Source organism: Heloderma suspectum, chromosome 3 (genome assembly GCF_057233095.1).
Source record: "Heloderma suspectum isolate Gila_16-S chromosome 3, 16-S_ref, whole genome shotgun sequence".
Classification (NCBI taxonomy): Eukaryota; Metazoa; Chordata; class Lepidosauria; order Squamata; family Helodermatidae; genus Heloderma; species Heloderma suspectum.
The window spans coordinates 229,948,280-229,969,785 of NC_139460.1; the positions used below are offsets into that span (position 1 = coordinate 229,948,280).

Genomic DNA, 21,506 nt, shown 5'->3' on the forward strand with positions numbered 1-21,506 from the left:
GCACAGATTAATTCTTTGACAACATGGTCTCAGGGCTCAGTCATATCACCACTTTCTGATCTTATTTTTATTTAGTACATTTATATCCCACCTTTTTTTCCATCATGGAACTTAAAGTGGCTTACATAGGATTCTCAGGTGGTGTCCCATCCAGGCACTGACCAGATCCAGGCCGGCTTAGTTTAGCAAGTTGACAGCATCATGTGTTCTCAGGCCATGCTTCTTCCACCCCTGCCCAGTCCTTGGGCTCACCTATACTGGGCTTTTACTCTAGTTCTGTTCAGGCCCCAAGTCGATCATGTTAGATGACATACATCCCTCCCCGTGGCTAACGCGGCATTTCTTGCCTTAAATCCATTTTTTTAAAATCTCTATTTGTGGTGGGGTTTCCAGTCACAGCAGCTTCTGTGCAGTTTGGGAGTCCATGTGACCTCAGCTGGCTTCAGCAGGGCTGGTGGAAAAGTTGCATGCGGTGGGGGCTTACATCTACCAGGAAGTAATTCTTTGCCTTGGGGATGGGAGCCAGCCATGCTGCTTTGAAAGTTTTGACCCTGTGCTCAATCACTGCCTGCTCCTTTAAATATTCACTGAGTGCAGCAGTTGGGAGGGGAGCATAATAAGACTGTTATGTAGGGAAGTGCAAAGGTATGCAGAGCCTCACTGATTTTAAAAGCTTCAGTGGGGTGGGAGACAAAAGTCTCCTCACTTCCCTGCACCCACCCATTTGATAACACTCCATTCTATTAGGGATGTCAGAGAATTCCGCAACGGATCTCGGTGAGGCCGAATGCCAGTGCATTCGGCCCCCCGGAATCCGTCGCAGAATGAAGCCCCCGCCCCCCCAACCCATGAAAGGCGCACGAAACGGAGCACTTACCTGCTCCCGTCCATGCCGCTTTACGAATGGCGGCCGTCCTGCGGCCGCCATTCGCTTCCTCCTCTTCAAGCCATGATAGGCTACATAAATACTTACGTAGCCTATCACAGCTAACGCAGGGACGCCATTTGCATCCCTGCGGAGGCTGTGATAGGCTACGTAAGTATTTACGGGGTTTCCCCCCCCCCCACTGTGATAGGCTACATAAATATTTACATAGCCTATCACGGCTCAATACAGGGACACAAATGGAGGTGGCTACGACAGCCGCCTTTTGCATCCCTGCAGGGCTGCCCAGCGGCCGGATGTCCAGCTGTGGGCGGCTGGAGCCAGCCAGCGGCTCCATGGCTTGGCCGCGGAGCGGAGCCGGCCGGGCAGGATTCCAGGGGGAGGGACAGAGTGCCTCCCCCCCACCGCGGATGCCCCTCAGAGGAGCAAGGTAAGGGATTCGTACATCCCTACATTCTATTCGTTTGCCCCATGCAAGTGGATTGTTTTAAGGTATACACCTCATTACTGGCTACCATTTGCCCCAGGAGGAGCTAACCCAATTTCATGAAAATCCATATTTAAATGTAACCGCCTCAGAACTTGTTTCCATGTAGATTGGCTCACTACCATATGCATATATGTAGCAAATCCAGCCACCTCAAAAGTGTTTGTGACTGAGCTAATAATTTGTGCCTGTGACAATCCACTGCAGCTAACTAGTTTGGCCTACCAACTGCATTAAGTCTGACAGAATGGCTACAAATATACTAATTTACACTTTTAAAAAGGTGGCTGTCTGAATTGGCCTTGACTAAGGCTCTGTGCTGCGTTCATGTGATCTCATACTAAATACTTGTATGATGAAATGAGAAGAACCCCTCCCCTACCCCAAACCCAATTAGTCATTCCTTTGAATAAATACTGGTTTAGCAATTTATTGGTCTGATTGGAAGCCCAACCCATTCCAAACAGAGAGGTCAGGTAAAGGGTGCTTCCAGATGAGGCTTGTATTATGCAATTGCCCTGCCTCATTCACAGAATGTTACTGGGGTCCAGATGCATTTTCCAACCACTTCTTCCATCTCTTTTCTTGCTACCAAAAAAATCAATTAAGGAGGGAAAGACAAAATAGCTGCACAGTGACTTTGGACCGGTAATGCTAGGAGCTGCCCCCTTGGAAGCACCAGTGAATTTTGAAAGGCTTTCACTCAACCTGTGATGTATATTTTTAATTGCATGAAAAAAAGAAAAATGTTTCCATATGTTGGAGTTCTGCATAGATCTCTCTTAATTTGGGAAGGGATAATGACTTGCACCCTGCACGTGCAACTGGTTCAAGCAGAGTCAGTCATGGGTGAGGTGATCTCCACAGGGCCCAATGATGAGCACCTCCATCCCTCTGGGCATGGGTATGCATTTTATTTATTTATTTATTCCATTTGTATCCCACCTTTCTTCCATCATGGAACTACATGCGGTTCCCAAGTGGTCTCCCCTCCAAGCACTGACCAGATCCAGACCTGCTTAGCTTCAGCAAGGTGGTTGCCTCCTGTGCCTTCAGACCATGCCCTGGGATCTGTCTACTGCATGCACTGTCTGCTGGCCATTGCTCAGAATGAGAGGTGGGCACATTTCTGATTTCCCATTTAGCTGCCCCTCTCCAGCTCAGGATTCTGGATAGCCATTTAATCAGGCTCAAAACAATCCATTTGTTGACCCTGGTCATCTCCTTAGTCTGCTATTTGCATAAGTCGTAATCAGCACAGGGATTGCCACAGCCTCCTTGTGAATGGTGGGTGCTGCACTTGCTGAATGGTATAACTCACCTGATCTCCATTCTTCTCATGGACCTCTGATCCCTTTACTCAGAAGAGCTTGGGCTTTCTGGGAGAACATACCTGCCTTTCTTGGCTCACTTCCAGCATTTCTTGTTATGCCCAACAGTCTCCAACAAGAAACATGGGCAGCTGCTATATGGTCATACCCATAACTCTAAAGCAGGGGTGCACAACCTTATCCGCTAAAGCCCCCTCCCTGCTCCAGTGAACCGGATTGCAACCGCTGCTTTATTACCGCCATTAGCAGCAGTAAAGCAGTGATCCCAGCTGCTTTGGGGTTGCTGGGGGTGGGAGGAGGCTTTGCCCCGGTGACTCCCGTTGCTGCTTTCCTGCCACATTTAGTGGCGGTAAAGTAGCAATCCCAGCAGCTAATCAGCGGTGAGTCCTGTGGCTGCCACCAGAACATCATTAGGTGGGTCATGGGGGGACGCACAAAATTTCTGTGTATGTGTGTGCACACATGCACACATGCAGTCCACAGGCCATGGGTTGTATAGCCCTGTTATAAACAGGGGCGGGGGGAGAAGAAAAATCCGTCCAAGTCCATAGAGATTTCTTTATGCAACGAGAAGCAAAGCAGGCATCTAAGGCTGTTTCCCAACTGCAGGTGACCTCTAGCAATCAGTTTATTCCAAAACCAGGTAGTAATCTCTGCCAGTCAGAGGGTCCCATCTCCTACTTGTCAACATATCCTTTAATCCTTTCATCCTCTTATAAATGACAGTGAATCAGACAATAGAACAAACCATAGCTCTGAAAGCAAAAAAGAAAAAGAAAAAAGAAAGTGTAGTAAGGCCAGGCTTTGGAGTATGTTTTTTAAAATCTTTTATTATTTTAAAGATAAATGGATAATCTTGCATAGAAAGGACCTTTATTATTTGATTAAAGGAAGGGGCAAGACCGCAGGGAGACAGGAAACACATGAGACGCACACATGCACACATAAAATAACTGACCACATGCTCAGAGGAACAATGGGCTTCAATTTAGGTGTCTGGGAAGCAGGCTGCAAGTATGCAAAATGTGGCTTTGCTGAAATTTGAAAAAGAAATCCCTTTGAAAAGCAAACAATAAGCTGCTGGATGGACTCCACTAGCAAGCATTCAGCTTGCTAGTTCTCTGATTTATTGACTTTATTTTTAGACCTGTGGAATGCATGTGTTGCTCACTCCCTAGGTGCATGGACAGAAAGAGGAAAACAGAACTGAAGGAGAAAAGAATAAGCTAGCCCAAGCCGCATTGGGGCCAATTTGCACATTACATTTTCAGGATCACTTTTCTTTGGAAGAAAGAGAACCTGAATCTTACTACATGTTGGTCTCAGAGGCTAGGGGTAGCCTGGTATACTCTGAGCTTCTTGGAATCCAGAGCCCATGTCGATTCTGCCTTAAGACTATGGGGCAAAGCAGGCATTGTTATGACAGTATGACCCTGACATGGGTCATGCTGAATTCCCATAAAGCAGTGTGGGGGTAGAAGTAGCAACTAAAAGTGCAGCGTCAGTGTCAGCATCAAGGGTAGGCATGGCTGGACACCTGCCGAGGGCCCACTCCCCAGCAGGGGCCCACTGAGAAGAGCCCCCTGGAGTTGCTCCTTCTCTTCACAATTGGAAATTGTTTGTTCACCTGCCTCTTGCTCTGGCCTGGACAATGGTGGGGGTGAGGAGGAGAGCAGTAAATGCCATGGCTACTTGCTCACTGGCTCCCTCCCTGTTGATCAGACAAGTGGTGGCAATGATGAGAAAAAGGTTAAGAAGCAATAGCAACTGGTGATGATGGTGGTGAGAAGGTAGACTCACTAAGAGCCCTCAAAAACCTGGAGCTGGCACTGTGTCGCATGAATGGGCATGTTAAATCCTTCCTTCGCCTTTGTTTTCACTCCCGAAACTGCTTCTCTCCAACTGTTGCTTTTTTCCTTGAGCTCCACTGAAAAGGAGTGGCCTGCACCTGGAGATGCAAAATTTCTGGAAATTTTGAAGCCATGGAAAGAGACTGTGTTTTCCCCAGGTTCTTTTTGGGAGGAAAAACAGAAATTTGGGGGGAAATTGAAAATTAAGGAATACTTCTTCTTTTTTTCACACTCTTTACAGATCTAAAGTCACTTTGTTGCTTTACAACAGCCTCCCCCAACCTGATTCTCTCCAGATATTTGGACTTCAGCTCCCATTAGCCTCAAGCTGCATGGCCAATGTTCAGGAATGCTGGGCATTGTAGTCCAAAACTGATGGAGGGCACCATGTTGGTGAGGGCCACTTTAAGAACATAAAGCAGCCTTTCTGTTCCTAAAGTTATTTTATGTATAACTTGGTTTGTAAAAAAGATTACTTTGAAAAGTTTTAAAATATAATGATAAACTCAGTAAATTTGTAATTATTGTCAGATTAAAGTATACATTTACTTTATTCTGTACCAAACATTTACTGTCAAGAATGCACAGTGGTGACTTCACTCACATGTTGGGAAACTGAGCATAAATGTCTATCAGTAAAATATACTTTAGATCAATAATTTTAATAAGGACTGAAAGAAATAACTATGCTGGGACTCTTACAGGGATGAGTTAAAAAAAAAAAAAAATTCCCTATGGCTTAATTCTTTCCAGACATTTTACATCTCTAGTCTTTCTATAAATTCTTCCTATTCCATAGTTTTTAGAAATCATTTTGGGGGGAGTAAAGGTCGGGTAACAATATATAAACACTTTGTCTTAAATTCTAAAAGATAATATGTCATAATCCATAGCTGTTCCATTTTTCCAAGTTTGGGGGGGGGAACAAAAATGGTCCTTGGAAAAAACTGGAAAACCCCCCCCCCCTGGAATTTTTCCATTTATTTACGGGCTTTCACATCTCTGCCTGCATCCCCCCCCCCCAGCCTTCCCAGATTGTGCTTAAAACTGCACCCACCCACTCACACTTTTCAGGAATCTAGAGGCAGCCTGATTCTAACACCCAAGTCCACCAGCATAATATCTAGGGTGTTGCTAGTACTTCCCACTCTTAATAGTGCATCTTTACCATTAGGATGTTATTCACCTAGTCATTCTGCATCCTGCAGTAAATGGGGCAGCCATGTGGCCAGCTCCATGTCAGATTATCATCACCATCATCATCCATCATTTTGATCTGGCACTTTTTATTTGAAAAATGCTTGTGCTTCCTTACAACAATCATGAGTCACTATTTTCCCCCTTTCAGAGGTAAGGGAACTGAGATCGGAAACTGCCATATATTTTACAGGGCAATTCTGTGAGATGCTCATCCTGAACTCTTAGGATATGAGGATATGCTGTTCTGCAGTAAACCTGAACAAGAACCCAGACTTCTGCCCAGGGCTGGCCCAACCATTAGGGAGAATGAGGCAGTCGTCTCAGGTGGCAGGTGCTGGGAGATGGCAGCAAGGTGCTGGAGGACAGAGCTGTGTGCCCCACAGTCTGCTCTGTACTCCCTAAGCTAGCTGGATGCCTGCAGGTATGGTGGTGAAACCCTGTTCCATCACCAGTGTTGAAGGAAGATTAACCTGCCAGACCAGTTAGGATGGGAGGGGCTGCCATCTTGTTCTTAGCCTCAGGAAGCAAAATGTCTTGGGCTAGCCCTGCTCCTGCCTGATAGATGATGGGCCTAGGAACCTCCCTTGGCTTCTTGGGAATGCTGTCATCCTCTGCTGGGAAGAAGAACTGCCAGGACTACACCACTCCCACAAGATCAGTGTTGTTACCACGCCGAGTCAGGTTGCAATCCCATTCCTCAACCCAGACATGCAGTGTGACTGTGCTTTCCCAATAGGAATAGCATTAAGTAATAATCTGATGGGGCAGGGAAGACACAGCCAGACTCATCAGCCTTCTGCAGGCATTTCAAAGTGTCATGCTGGTGGTCATGCTGGTCGGGAACACAGGGATGTGTGTGCTGGCCCCACCCCCTTCCCATATTAAGGTCTGAACAGAGGCTGTAACCATGTCCAGCCAAACCTGGTTACAGCTGCTGTTCAGATCTCCTCCATCAACACAAAGAGGTCAGGAGCAGTGGTGTAGTGGTAAATGTCCAGCCAAACATGGTCCAGTCAAATATGGTGGTCCAGTCAAACATGGTTATAGCCTCTTTTCAGACCTCCTCTGTCAACACAAGGAGGTCAGGGGCAATAGCGTACTGGTAAATGTCCAGACAAATATGGTTATAGCCTCCATTCAGACCTCCTCCATCTACACAGGGAGGACAGGTGCAGTGGTGCACTGGTAAATTTGAAGTGCAGAGGCTCATCAGTCCCCCAGGTAGCTGTGTTGATCCACCTTGCTCTGTTTTATATATGTCCTTTGTAGGTCTTTTGTGAAATGAATGGGTCTTCATTGCTCATTCAAGACCAAGCCACCCCAAAATACTTTACATTACAACAGGAAGAGCTCAAAACAATATATTGTTGCTGGGAAACAACCACTTGTGACGGAGGATTCTAGGACATGTGTCCCTGTGTGCCCTGAAGCTCAGTGGGTGAACTTGGGTCAGTCGCTCTTTCTCAGCCTCACCTTCCTCACAAGATGCTTGTTAGAATAAAATGGGGGTGGTGAGGGAGGGGAAACACCAGACACACTGCTCAGAGCTCCTTGGAGGAAGAGTAGAATTTATTTATTTTTAAATGTAATGTAATGTTCTAAGGCACATTTTCAATCCAGTGCTTGCTGGCAGGCCAGTAAAGGCCTATAATCCCACGTGAAGGAAGAATATGCTTCAGGACACCTCCACCCCCCACTGCAATTGTGCTTTGCAGGGGAAGATCAGTGGCGGATGATGGGGGTGAGGCAAGCAGATCTTCTCAAGGAACCTTTGATGAACTCCTGAGGAACAGCAGGGCTCCCTAGAGGACAGTTTTGGAAATCACACTGATGCATGAGGTGGGAATTCCAGTGATCCTTCCCTACTACTTCACAAATGCCCAGTACTGTGGGAAAAGGCCCAGAGTATGTGTTTTGCATGCAGAACGTTCCAAGTTCAATCCCCCTACCCTGGCATCTCCAGGAAGGGCTAGAAAAGACTCCTGCTTGTAAGCTGGGAAAGGCTCTGCCGGTTAGTAGGGCGCCCACTTGCACATCACCAGAAAAAGATGATGAAAGAGGACACCAATCTGCATAAAAATGACATATACTGATTTATAGGTATGGATCCAAATTTAGAAATAATTACTATAGTTTAAATAGAAATACAGTACATCTCACCATCGTTTGGAAGACTGTGACCAGGTAACCAGTGTGCCTTGCTCAGTCTGCTGTCCAGGTGTTGTAGATGGACAGCCTCAAGGCCCAGCTCTCACTTCCGATGGTTCTTTATCTGTAAACCAGAACTGGACTGGACAGCCCTTCAAATAGAGGATACCTTCAAATAGAGGACAGTCCTCTGACAGTCTTTCAAAGAGGACTGTCCTCTGTAAAAGGGCATGACCGTCCGACCAGTCAGTATAGACAATACTGAGCTAAACTGACAAATAATCTTCCTCGGTATATAAGGTAGCTCTTTATGCTGTTCTTAGCTGCTCTTAGGGGCAATACTGATAATCTTAGGGTTCCTTTTGGGGTGAGAGGCAGGTGTATGCAAATCAAGGCAAGGAACCTGTGGAGAAGCTGGAAGCAGAAGCAGCTGAAAATATCAGAAGCTCTGCTGAAGGCACTGCCAGGTTGATTGGGCAAGAGCAAAGGGCCTGGCCAATGAGGGGATAGCCAGTACGGAGATGCCTTCCTGCCCAGTGCCCACCAATTGCAGGGGCCAATGGTTCTGTACATCCCTGTTTCCTTTCAAAGCGGAAGAGGGTTCTAACTTAAGATATGGTCCCAGGTAGCTCACTAAGCTAGGTTCTAGTCTCAGACCATAAGGATGCTGGTTCAAGCACTGGAATCCCTGACAGATCTGTACTGGGATGGAGACAGGCTCTGCCGGGGGTGGCAGGAGGAGAGAGCACCTAGATGCAAGCCAGGTGCCCCAGCTGCCTCCTAACACAGCTTCCCTCAACCAGACCCTCTCCAGATGAGTTGGACTACAGTTTTTGTAATCCTGCACATCTGGAGAGCACTTGGTTAGGAAAGGCTTTCCTAACAGATTGGCACTGTGACTAATCTGGACGGAGAAAGTACACTGGGGCACATTCCAGGTAGCTCCTATGTGACCTAAGAGCGGCGCTACAATGCAACACAGTTCATTCCTTGTCAATAAGGAAGAGTAGCAGAACTCAGCCAAATAACCCCTGGACATGTCAGCACTATCAAAGTGCTGATATTTTAGATGAGGCTGGGAGAAAGACTGAGTCAGGTTTCCAGCTTTTTCACTGCCTGACTTGGAAACCAGCCCAGGCACTGGGGTGCGATGGGGACAAGACAAAACACTATGCCGATGGCTGAAAAAGCCATTCATCCTAATGCCTGATAACTCTATAAGAACAAGCTTTTAGCGTGAACATTGCTCTCTGCTACCCAGAATGCTTTCTATACATTCTGTAGAGTTTATACAAATGTGATTCCGTGCACAAGTCTCAGACAAACCTTGCTTTGCTGACAGAATCTGATTCACTCATGAGTCACTGAAACAACCAGCCTAATGTTGTTGGCACAGCTGCCATGGTCACTGTCTCAGCCGGCTATGCTGACTTTCCAGTTATTGGGATCTTCCAGCCATAGTGATCTTGTTTGGTGCATAAATATCACATTAAAGTTGTACATATCTTTACTATAGCAAGAAATACCTGGAATACACCTAGTAGACTAATGGTTTAATTGTGGCTACTTACTTTAATTGTGGCTCTCAGTTGCAAGAAGTTACTTGAAGTTACTGAATAATAATAATAATTTATTAACTTTCTTAGAAACCTTTCTAAGAAAAGACTCAATGCCTCTTACAACAAAAATTAAAACATACAAAAATGTAGAACAACATCTAAAACCAATTAACAGTAGCATACTACAACCTGATAAAATAACTACATTAAGAAGCCCATCACATGCCGTCAAATGCCTGGGAATAAAGTCTCAACCTGGCACTGAAAAGATGACAATGTTGGCATGAGGCGGACCTCACTGGGGAGAGCATTCCACTATCAGGGGCTCCCACTGAAAAGGCCCTCTCTTTTGTTACCAGCTTCCATCATCATCATCATTGATCTGATGTGCTAACGCAACAACTAATTTTTAAAAGTCTAGATTTTAGAAATGTATATTAAAAATACCTTCCTGTTTTAAACTTGCTGAGCTGGGACATGCTTTTGAGAAGAAAAGAGAAACCCTAAAGTCTTGGGAAAGACCTACAGTGTAATCTTGTACATGCTTTCTCGGAAGGAAGTCCCATAGTATTCACTGGTGCTTACTCCCCAGGTGTTTGCATAGGATTGCAACCCTATATTTTTTAATCTTTCTCTTGCGCAAAGCAACCCCACCCCACCCCGCCCCCAGGACAGTGCCTATGTCCGCCCACCTACATTCAGGTATTGTGGATACTTGGCATGTATGTTGAGTGCAAAGTGCCCCACAGGAACAAAGATGTAGGAGGAGAAACATTTAAAAAGGCGATGCAGGTGCAGATACCAGCCAAGCAAACACTTCTTTAATGGTAAAGTAAATGCGTTTGCATTGGCCAAGAGCAATACACAAAGGAGAAGCACAGAGTACTTTTATAAAACCATTTACACAGAATGAAGCCACTGAGGGCAAAAACGCACGTAAAACAAGCTGTGCTTGTCCATAAGAAAAAATCCAAAATCCTTGATTAGGCAACACTTTTATTAAGACCAATTAAATATCCACAAAATTGTGGGCAAGATTTAAAGATCATCAGACCACCATCAGGAAAACAAGTAAACTACCCCTGCAAATCAAATTGCTGCTTTCTTAATTCCTGGTGTACAGCTGGGCTGTGGAGAACTGCTAAAATTACTGATTAAACTATATGCATGAGGGTTATTCTCAAGCAGCAAATATTTGCTGTTGCACTTGGGGGCAATTTGTTAAGACCATTTGAATTATAATTCTCCCTTCCAAGGCACTTGTTGCCATCTCTTCCAGTTAGGTATCAAGGGTGCTTCCAGATGAAGCTTTTCTGGCACCCTTGGCCTGCTTCATTCATGGAATTTTTCAGGGGGGCCAGATAATGTCTTCACCTCATAATCCTCCCGTGTTTTCCCACTGCTTCTTCTGTCTTTTCTCTTACTGCAGATAATCCATTAAGAAAGAAAGGACAAAACAGCTGTACAATGCCTTCTCACTGATAACACTAGGAGCCCTCTGTCTGGAAGCACCCCAAATTCAATTCCCAGTTTATTATTATTTTATTTTGCTTGATGACTTTCTCCCAAACATGACAGCTAACAATAATTAAAACAAAAACCCATTTAGCTAGAGATTTCTTCACCAGCCCTTCCATGCCAGCCCTATCTTCATCAGCCCTGGCTCAGGTGTGGTTACTCTTAAGAGCAGTTTTTGAGGTGCTTAAAGGCAGTGAATAAGGGATGTTGAACCTCTTTCAGTCCAACGGACAAACTCCATTTTGGAGAAGCTCGTGCAGTAGTGGGCAAAAGGGGTGGGGCCAGAAATACTAGAATATTTTAGCTTAAATCTCTTACTGCCTGCAGCTAAGCCTTAGGAGAGGCATTTCAGCCTTTGAGAATGGGGGGAAAAAACCTGTCAATCACCAAACAATTGGTGGTTGGGGGAAGGGGGTGTGGCCATTTGGGGAACCCTGGAGAACTGGATTGGTCCTCCAGGACTAGAACTCTGTATCCCTGTAGGAGATCTTCCATATATGGATCCTGATGGATGGAAGACCTTTCATTCTCATTTACCCTATCCTCTTCAGAGTTCAAGAAGAGTGGCCCTTTCCCCAAGCTGTAAAATCACATGAAAATGTTATTGTTTGACCTTGTGTACTTCCTGGTTTAAGTTGTTTTAAAATTTTCTTTCTTTTTTTTAATGCAGGCAGGCAAAAAAAAAAAAAATCTCACCAACAGTGACCTGCTGGAGAACTCCAATGCTTTTAGCCTGAAAAAGTGGAATAAGGGTTTTGTTGTTTGTTTACTGTTCTACGTTTCACTTCAAGTTTGACCTTGCCCTTATGTTCATTCCAGGTAAATTGTCAGAAAAATGAGAATAGTAACCGGAAACCTAAAATTAGCTTTGTTGCATTTTCCCTACATAGACCCACAGATGTGAGCTGATGTCACAGGAATATTTCAAATTGTGCTGGGATTATTGCATAAGCATATGCCAGCATTCTGAAGAATTATGTATTTCATGACAAGAAAACAAATGTCTGCAGACAATCCAGCTACTAATTTGAATTTCAGTGGGTTCTGGTTACGTGTTGTTTCATTCGTTATCATTCATTCATTTCATTAGTTGAGGGTGCTAGAACTTGATAGTGGAAGATGGGGTTAATGTCAAATGCAGCTTTTCAGGTTGATGTACTGGGATCCATTGTTGGGCCCATGTATTTCCAGTCTTCCCACCAGTGCCTGCTCAGCCTTTGTGGGAGGGTTGTGAACCAACCAACTAGACTGACAAATAAAGCTACGCTTCGTTGGGTCACCAGTTCGGGGGTCTGAAAAGGCAGTAAACGCCAGAGCCTGCCAAGCTCCACCATCTATGAGCAGATTCTGTCAGGGTCCATCCATAAGGTAGGTTTTCTAATTTTTGAAATAATAGTTTCTGGTGCTTGGGCAGTGCCTGTAGGCAGTACTCAGATGGACCCAGACACAGAAGGCACAGAAAATAGCATCTTCAGCAGGGGTGGGCAAACTCTGGCCTTCCAGACATGGTTGGACTGCAACTCCCATCATCCCTGACCATTTGCCATGGTTGGGGCTGATGGTAGTTGGAGTTGTACACCAACAGTTGGAGTTGTACACCAACATCTAGACCAGGGGTGCCAGAAAGTTGAACTCCAGGTGTTTGGGATGTCAACTCCCAGCATTCCTGACCATTGGCCATGCTGGCAGGGGCTTCTGGGAGTTGCAGTCCAAAATATCTGGAGATTCACTTTCTCCTCCACGCTGCTGTAGAGGGCCACAGGTTGCCCACACTGATCTAGGGTGTACAGCTATTGCATATGCTTACAGGTCCCCTGCCACCTCTCATCCGAAAGATGGACAGAGCAGAGAATTTGCAATTCTTCTAATTCTTTTCTTTAGAATTCTAATTCTGTTCAACATTTCAAGGTACAAAAACAAAATCAGTAGTGACTCTGGAAATATAGCAAAGGGTCTGTTTCCAACCAGACACTAATAGAAATGGCTGGTCTTGCACAAAGGAACAGTGTCTGATTCTCTGTTCCTTATTTAGACGTATCTTGTACACAAGGCACAAGTCTTTGGTTGCTGCTATTTGAACATGCGCAGTACCATTAAGTGTACAATTCACACAGATGTGTATAAGAAGTTGTGGCACCAGCACAGAGAGATAATCTTCCGTCTTTTTGCTGGTTTTCTATTCAAATCACCTCCCCAAAGTGCTTTTACCTCTGCCAGGAGAATGATCTGGGTATTCTGACTTGGGAGTAAGTCCCATTGAACTTAGGGGAAGTCACTTCCAAGTAAATATGAATAGGATTGGACTGTTAGTCTCTAGACTTTCACAACCTTTTGATCCAGTACAAGCTGAGCAGGCAAAATGTAAACTTGCTGTCAAGATAGTTATAATCTGGTATAACTACCAGAACATACAGTACATATGTTCTACATGTGCATTGTAAGTGGACATAGATGATCCTCTATAAATTATTTTTAAAACATGATTATTTAATAAGAAACCCACTATTATCTGTCCACTTTTCAAATCTGATTGCTACTTTCAAAGCAGCAAACTCAGAGTTTTCCTTTCCTCTGTTTGCTATTCTGAGCAATTGCAGACAGTCATTTCATGCCAAGTCATTGTCTGTGACATCTGAGCAGCAAAGGATTTCCATAACTAAATATATCCTATGCTGTGGTGTCATGTTGTGGAGCTTAAATCCCATTGACTTCAATAGGGGTTAAGCAGTCTTAACTGTGTGCACCATTCTAACCCATGTATTTTAGGACTAGCTTATTACTTTCTTTCATGGCAATTTCAGTACTATGTTCTTTATGTCCCCCCTTGTTTTAAAGAAGATATGTTGCCAAAAAAAAAAAGGAAGTAGTTAGAACAGTGTTAGGAGCTGGACAGTGATTGTTTTCAGGAAGTGTCTGAAAGCATAGAAGGGATGGTTGACAGATTGGGTGGAGGAAGTAGTTCCTGGAGGCTTTTCCCAGGATTACTGGAATGGCCAGATATCTTTGGAATACACAGGATATAGTCTGAGCATATGTAATGCTCCCAATCTTATAAGGGTGGGTAAGAGACCAGGAGTGTGGAACGTTCCCTGCTTCCTTTATCTTTCTTCTCCAATGAAAATTCCCCCTACCCTTTCCCTGACATGCTAACTATGGTTAAAGCAAACAGGACTCCCATTTTAATGAGGGTCTGAAGTGAGTTTGCAAACCCTGTTAAAAAGAAGGCCCTGTCCTGTTTACTTTTTGGCCTCACATCTGATAAAGGCGGAATGTGGAAAACTGTACCCTTCAAAGCTCTTCACTGGCAAATAAACTCATATGGAAGCAAGGAGTCCTTCAGGTACGCTGGACACAAGCCACTGAAGGTTACAGGCTGAGGTGAAAGGTCATTCTGAAAAGCTTATAAGCAAAGCCACCATTATTATTACCACTGATTTAAAAGCAGTCAACCACAGCCACTAATTGAACAGCATCAAGGGAATAATACGGACCAATAGTTTCTTGCTGGATCGTCAAGTGATTATAAATGTTGCTAACAACTTCAGCCCTATGTACCATTAAGAAATGTGCCCAAGCACTGCTGAGCATCAAACATGAAAGATGGAGAAATCACAGAAGTGGCTAGTCTAAGTATGGTTTTCAGCATCGTGGGTACAAAAACAAAGTATGCGCAGATAACTGTGGAAATATAGTGAAGGGTCCATTTCCAACCAGAGACTGATATAAAGGACTTGTCTTACACATAGCCCTCTCTCATGACCAAACAGTTAATCCCATATCCAGTGGTTACAGAGAGATCTGCCCATCTGGTTTATGATCATCCCCACAGCACAGAATATAATTTTTTGAGTACAGGGGAGAGCTTGCAATCCATACTTAACATTTCAATGAGCAAATTAATTAACAATTCCTTCATTCATGCTGGTTTCAATCCTAAATCTAAAAGATTCATTTCAAATGTATATGTTATCTGTGATATAATGCATTCAATAAATATGACCCCAAGAACAATTTAGCAGCCATCTGAATAGCATCAGTGGTTCATATATCCAATCTTTCTTCAGCTGATAGGGCACACAAGCCTATATTTTACTTTTCTTTTTGCCTGAGCTGATTAGGATGCTATTGCCTGGGGCTTCTTTCCCCTTCTGGTAGCTAACTCGTTCATATTTGCTTTTGGAGGATACATACTTGCTTATGCATGTTCACAGACGTGCATAAGCATGTACCCACCGTGCTGAGCATCTAACACTAAGAAATGAGTCAAGCACAGGATCATTGGCACTGATATAGGATTGTGCCCAAAGAGTTACCCCTCTGGATCAGGTCAATTACTTATTAGTTCTGTGTAACAACTGCAGTAGTCTTTGAATAACTCGTTTAAAAAAAGAAACAAAAAAATTATTCCTCACATTAAGGCTCAGGGTGAGCAATATCCATTATAAAGGGTTTAATTATTTTAAAATCATTTAAAATAAATATAAAAATACAGAAAAAGGTTAATTAAAGCACAAATATAGATCTATCTCTTGTACACATGCACACTGTTCTGAAATGTGACTATTCCACATCCACTAAAACCTCCAAGATATACAGCTTGAAGTGTAATGATGCAAACGCTGGTACTGTTCTGTAATAAGGACTAATCAATACGAGTCAATGAAGGGTGTTTGCCCATTGTTTTTGGAATTACCCAGGGGAGAGCAGACCAAGGCAGATGTAGTGCCTGAATGGTAGCCTTGTTGCTGACACACAACAATGAAAGGTATAAGGCAAGTCAAGCTATTGATTTATCGGCCACCTCCTACAGTTTCTCTGCCAGCTGTGCTGCAAGGCAAGAGAACAGAACAAGGAGGGTGTTTTAAAATATGCCACGTATCCTATAGTAACCTCAATTTGCTTCAGCATCTTTTTCCTTCTTTTTTTTTAAACGTCATTTCTTTCTTTCTTTCTTTCTTTCTTTCTTTCTTTCTTTCTTTCTTTCTTTCTTTCTTTCCACCAATAGGGACTCCCTCGCAGGACTGAGCGTAAAGCAAGCAGAAATTGAAGGAGAGTTTATGGATAGTCACGTTCTCCCCCAAGGGCTATTGTCTTTTCACTGTAGCTCCCAGTGGAACGAGTTCTAAAGTCAATATCTCAAATGGGCCTCAGGGCACAAACAACGCAGATTGTCCAGGAGGGCTGAGTCCTGGGCGGGGGAGGGGGAGGACTCAAACTGGGGATGGAGAAGAGGCTCCACACTTCGACACAGGCCCCAGCTGCCATGCTGCGGTGATGCTTCCTGCTGCCTGGGAATTACTGTGTCATTGTCCCTACACCAATGAGCATGTTAGACCTATACTGCAGGCATACAAACATGAGTCAGAGAGGGCCAAAGAATACTGCAAAGGCAAAAGGGGGTGGTGGTGGTGGTGGAGAAGCTGGCAGCCAGCCCAGCCCAAGACATTTTGCTGCCTGAGGCAGAGCAGCAAATGATTCCCCGGCCCCCAAGTCATGGCACACAGTATGCAAGGCTGGTCAAGTTATTTTGGCACCTGAGGCAGAAAATCTCAAAAGCACCTCTCCCTATCCCTGGCAGCAAAACAAACAAACAAACAAACAGCAATAATAATACATTTCATTATCCTTTCATGACACCCAATATAAACTGACTCAGGCGGTGACCCAATAATAGGGCTGGCACTCTTGCAGCTGTTGGGTGGAGGCTGAAGTCCTTTTTCTCCCCCCAATTCAGGCTTATTTGGGTCTGAAGCATTCTACACATTAGCAAGGAATAGCATTTTGCACCCAGATAATGAAAAAATGGGTGTGTCCACTCCCATGGTTTACCATGGCCTGTTTTAGATATAATGCTAAACCATACTTAAATGCTTTGTGAACAAACAGAAACAAGCTTTGGGTTCCCCTCACCTCTTCAGGCATAGCCTCCAAGAGATTGGATGCATCCACTTCCCATTTAAACTAACTAGAGTTTATCATTCCATCTGAACTGAGGAAACACTGGTTAGTTTAGGGCGCAATCCTATGCACATTTAGACAGAAAAAAATCCTGCAACTCCCAGCATTCCCCAGCCAGTATGGGATTGTGCCTTTAAACTATGGTTTGTTAAGCCAGGATCATAAACCATGGATTGATCTTGGCTTGTTTTAAAAACGCACACCATAATTTTAACCTAACCAGAGTTCCCTCCATTTGGGACATAATGACATTTAAAACAGGAATTGGATTCTTCTGATCTCCTTCTCACAGCCATGCTGGAGGAAGAAAGGGTGGGGAGGGGAATGACCAAGTCTAAGGCTTGTTGTTGCTCATAACACTAAACCATGGTATCTGTGTACATGTAAAGAAAACCAGTGTGGGTCCACTGATTTGGGAATACAAACCTGAACTTATGACCAGTATCTCCACATCATGTAAACAAAATTTGAGAGGCTAAATATTTAGAGTTTTGCAGAAAGCCTAGTCTCTGAGAGACAGTCAGTCTACGGTTCTAACCGTCCAGAAAAAAAAAGGAAAAAAAAGCCTGTCATGTTTGCTTAGCTTCAAACCAGTGGCCTGAAAAGTTAAGGGGCAAGGCTCCCTCGACCGTCACATCCAACCATTTATTTAGCAGTACACCCTTAGGTGACATTTGTGCTGCAATTTGCCTCCAGACCTGCCAAAAACTGCTGGGCTCCAGTACCAGGCCTTCTCTGGGCTCCCAAACCTTAACTCCAGCAGGGTACTTTTTCCTTGTCTGCAGGCCACAAACACCAGAGAAGATGTGTCAACACATGGTTGCTTTGCCAAAAGAGAGAATCAGAGAAGAAGCATAGATTAACAGAAACCACTGATGAATCAGGTGGGCTATAAGAATACAGGGTACATTTGCTGAACTGTACAATCTGATTTGTAGAAGAGCAGAGGTAGCATGATGTCAGAGCAGTTAACCCAATGGCAGCAGGGCTGGGACACCTCTCCCTGCAAGACAAGACTCACAGCCTTCAAGCTGTGACTATCCTGGTAGTTACATAGCAATTGTTAAGCAAATGCAAACAATATCTATGGGTGGGTTTGAGTATGTGGGGTCCCAGACACCCCCCCCCCCCAAATGTATTAATCCACTACCGCAGAATGGGTTGACTGGGCTACGAACTTTAGTCAGCCGTGTAACAGCATATCCCTGATAGAAAGGCCACATTGCACTGCCGTATAAAACCCTTAGTGCGCTTTGGTTGCAATCTTATTCCACTTACCTGGGAGTAGGCCTCACTGAAATCAATAGGGCTTACTTCTGAGTAGACAGATATAGAATTGCCCCTGTGAATAAAGTTCTCTAATGATTTAAAACTTTAGGTTCTGTGGAAATGTTCCTTTTTATTTTGGGCAACAAATACTTCACGTTCTTTTTTCTAGCACTTATCAGAAACAGACAAACTGTGTCATTAGCTAATCTGTTTTAGAGGGGACTTTAATAAGACCTCAAGGCCAAAGACAAAGCTAACTCAGAAGACTAATTTTGCAATCATCTTTATATAACATCCAAAACCCAGTGTAATCTACAATTCCTGTACAAAGAGTGTAAAAAGTTAAAACCAATCATATAGTCCACTGATAAATCACCAATGCAATGAGTATCAACATGATTTATAATGGAAAACTTAAAACTATTACTTTTCAGTAACGATCAGAGTATATTACACTAGTATGGCAAATCAGGTAGGTGCAGCTTCTGCTGTTCCCAACGGATTCGTTTCAGTCAGCAGAATTGAGGCGGGGTGCAGGGGAGAGGATATGGCGAGGGAGGGATTCCCTTCTCCAGTAGCCCCCCCATGCCACCTCAAAATCTGCTCTAGAGGGTTGGAGGACTGCATGCACAATGTTGGATTGTGCCCTAAATCTTTTTTAAAGGTGTTATCGTTTTAGTTGCCCTTTTCTGCACTTTTTCCAGCTCTACAATATCTTTTTTTTTTAGGTGTGGTACAGTCACCACACCTAAAAAAAGATGTTGTAGAGCTGGAAAAAGTGCAGAAAAGGGCAACTAAAATGATCAACGGGCTGGAGCATCTCCCCTATGAGAGAAGGATACAACAGCTGGGATTATTTAGCTTGGAAAAAAGGAGGGTAAGGGGAGACATGATAGGGGTTTACAAAGTTAAGTATGGTGTGGAGAATGTGGATAGAGACATTTTTCTCCCTCTCTCAAAGTACTAGAACCCAGGGTCATCCCATGAAGCTGATTGGTGGGAGATTTAGGACAGAAAAAAGGACTTCTTCACACAGCGCATAGTTAAACTATGGAACTTGCTAACTAGGATGTAGTGATGGCCACCAATTTGGATGGCTTTAAAGAGTGTTGGACAAATGCCTGGAGGAAAGGGCTATCAACAGCTACTAGTCTTGATGGCTTTGTGCTACCTCCAGTACCAGAGGCAGTGAGTGAACATGGGTGGGGGAATGCTGTTGCACTCATGCCCTGCTTGTGGGTTCCTGGTCTACAGCTTGTTGGCTACTGTGTGAACAGAATGCTGGACTAGATGGACCCTTGGTCTGATCCAGCATGGCTCTTCTTATGTTCTTATCCAAAATAAGAATAATCGTTGGACATTCTTAAACTGAACAAACTGGAATGCTTCTGAGTTCGCCCTCTGAAGCCCAGCATTGTGCCAAATAGTGAATACAAAGCTGTCAACACTGTGGTCATTGATGATGGGCACGGGGGGGGGGGGGACAAATTGCTCCTCTCATTGCTGCCATGATAATACGACCAATCTGATATATTTAATGTATACATTTGGGGCACAATCCTATGCATGTTTAGACAGAAAAAAAGTCCTACAACTCCCAGCATTCCCTAGCCAGAGATCCTCAATAGCATGGCTGCCTGGGGAATGCTGGGACTCTGGACTTTTTTTTGTCTAAACATGCATAGGATTGTACCCTAAATTTATTAGTTGTTGTTATTTATATCATTATCATTATTTAATATATCAGAAATTATACATTTAGTTTACAGCAGTTCTCAGTGGCAGTGGAGGCTCTGATTTCAGTCGGGCTGTGATTCCATTCTGGGGTTCAGTCAGAACCAGCCAGAACTATAAAGGAGCTATCCAAGGTTCTGAACCCACTTGGGGGATAGGCTTCAGCACCTTGGATCATTCCTTTAGAATTCTGGCTGGTTCTGACTAAAACTCAGAATGGAATTACAGCCTCACTGAAATTGGAGCCCCCCCCCCCCCGCCTCCATTGCTCAGTGGTATATAGTTTATGTTTCTGGGAGAAAAGTGTTTCACAGAGGTTATTTGATCAAAATTTCTTTTCTAAGGAGATCACAGTAGTCTAACTAACAGGTCCTATTAGGCACCCTTTGTCCCCCATTACATCCAATAGGGATCGGGAGCATATACCTCCCACTGGTGGGAAATCAAATGCATGGTCCCATTTTTTCAATCTGCTGGAAATATGGCAACCTAACAGCACAAATCTTTGGCAGCAGTGGATTTGTCAGCACCTGTTAACACTCCAGCTTTCAAACAATGCGAAGCATCAAATCTAGGGAGAGACTTGCCACTGGCCCATGTCCTCTGATCAGGTCATTTTGGAAACAGGTCAGCCAAGAAGCTCCAGATATTCCTAGTTAGCAAATGGAAGTGCTAACAGCAGCTGCCTATGCATTCTTGTGACTTCTAGTACTTGTGCTTGCTACTGCGGACACACCACAGGACAGTAGAAGTGCTGAGTAAAAGCCCTGCTTAGAATTCCTTCTTTGCTGTGAAGCATGATGGCGCATTACCTGGGGAAATAAGGAAACAGGAAAAAAGAAGGATTAGCAGGCTAGCTCCTTTATGAGAAAGTATCAGATCATAAGAACCAAATAAGTGAATTATGGGAGAAGGAAAGCAAAGCAAGACAAAAAGGAGAGAATGGTGAACAGTGTGTTTTTCCATTTTATTGCTTTCTGTATTTCAGTCTTCATCCTGATACAGTAACACATTGTTTTCTTTTCCAGAAAAACAACCAGAGAAGAGATCTTCAATAGTCATATTTTAGCGTTTAAAATTTAGACAAACATGTATGTTTGGGTTAATTACACTTTAGGAAAAGAGCAATATATTTGCTGATCCACGGATTCATATTGCAAGAGTTTAACAACATGTCTAATTGTATGTATAAAGGTTTAAAACTTTTTCTAAAAGACAAACACAACTGTGACATTTAATTGCTGACTGAATTCAGACTTTCAATTTTCCCAGCACACCTGTAAACATGCAGAATAACAAGATCTATGGCACTTTCAAAAGCAGCATTTTTATAATCATCATTACATCTTGACAAAAACATGTTTTAATATTTAGCTCTGGCCAGAATGCTCTGGCCTAAATCTTTCTTCATTCTCCCCCACCCATTTATTTTAATGAAAAGCAGATTCTTGAAGTCAGAATTTATGTTTGCATACACTCCAAAATCCAGTTTCCTCCAAGTCCACCTACTTCAGTATTGAAGTGTCCAGTACGGAGATTAGGAACTTCTATCCATGCAGTCTATGC

General features: G+C 43.8%; 1 protein-coding gene across 2 annotated transcripts in view; it reads right to left on the reverse strand.

The window, feature by feature from the left end:
• Positions 1–2,255: 2,255 nt before the first annotated feature.
• The window catches only part of PWWP2B (PWWP domain containing 2B), a 79,611-nt gene continuing 60,360 nt past the window's right edge, over positions 2,256–21,506 (reverse strand). Inside the window, exon 4 of one of the 2 annotated variants that reach the window (XR_014789437.1) lies at positions 2,256–20,752. The gene's annotated coding sequence lies outside the window, so the exon portion shown is untranslated. The remainder of the gene's footprint in view (positions 20,753–21,506) is intronic. The other variant, XR_014789434.1, reaches the window with a different exon arrangement.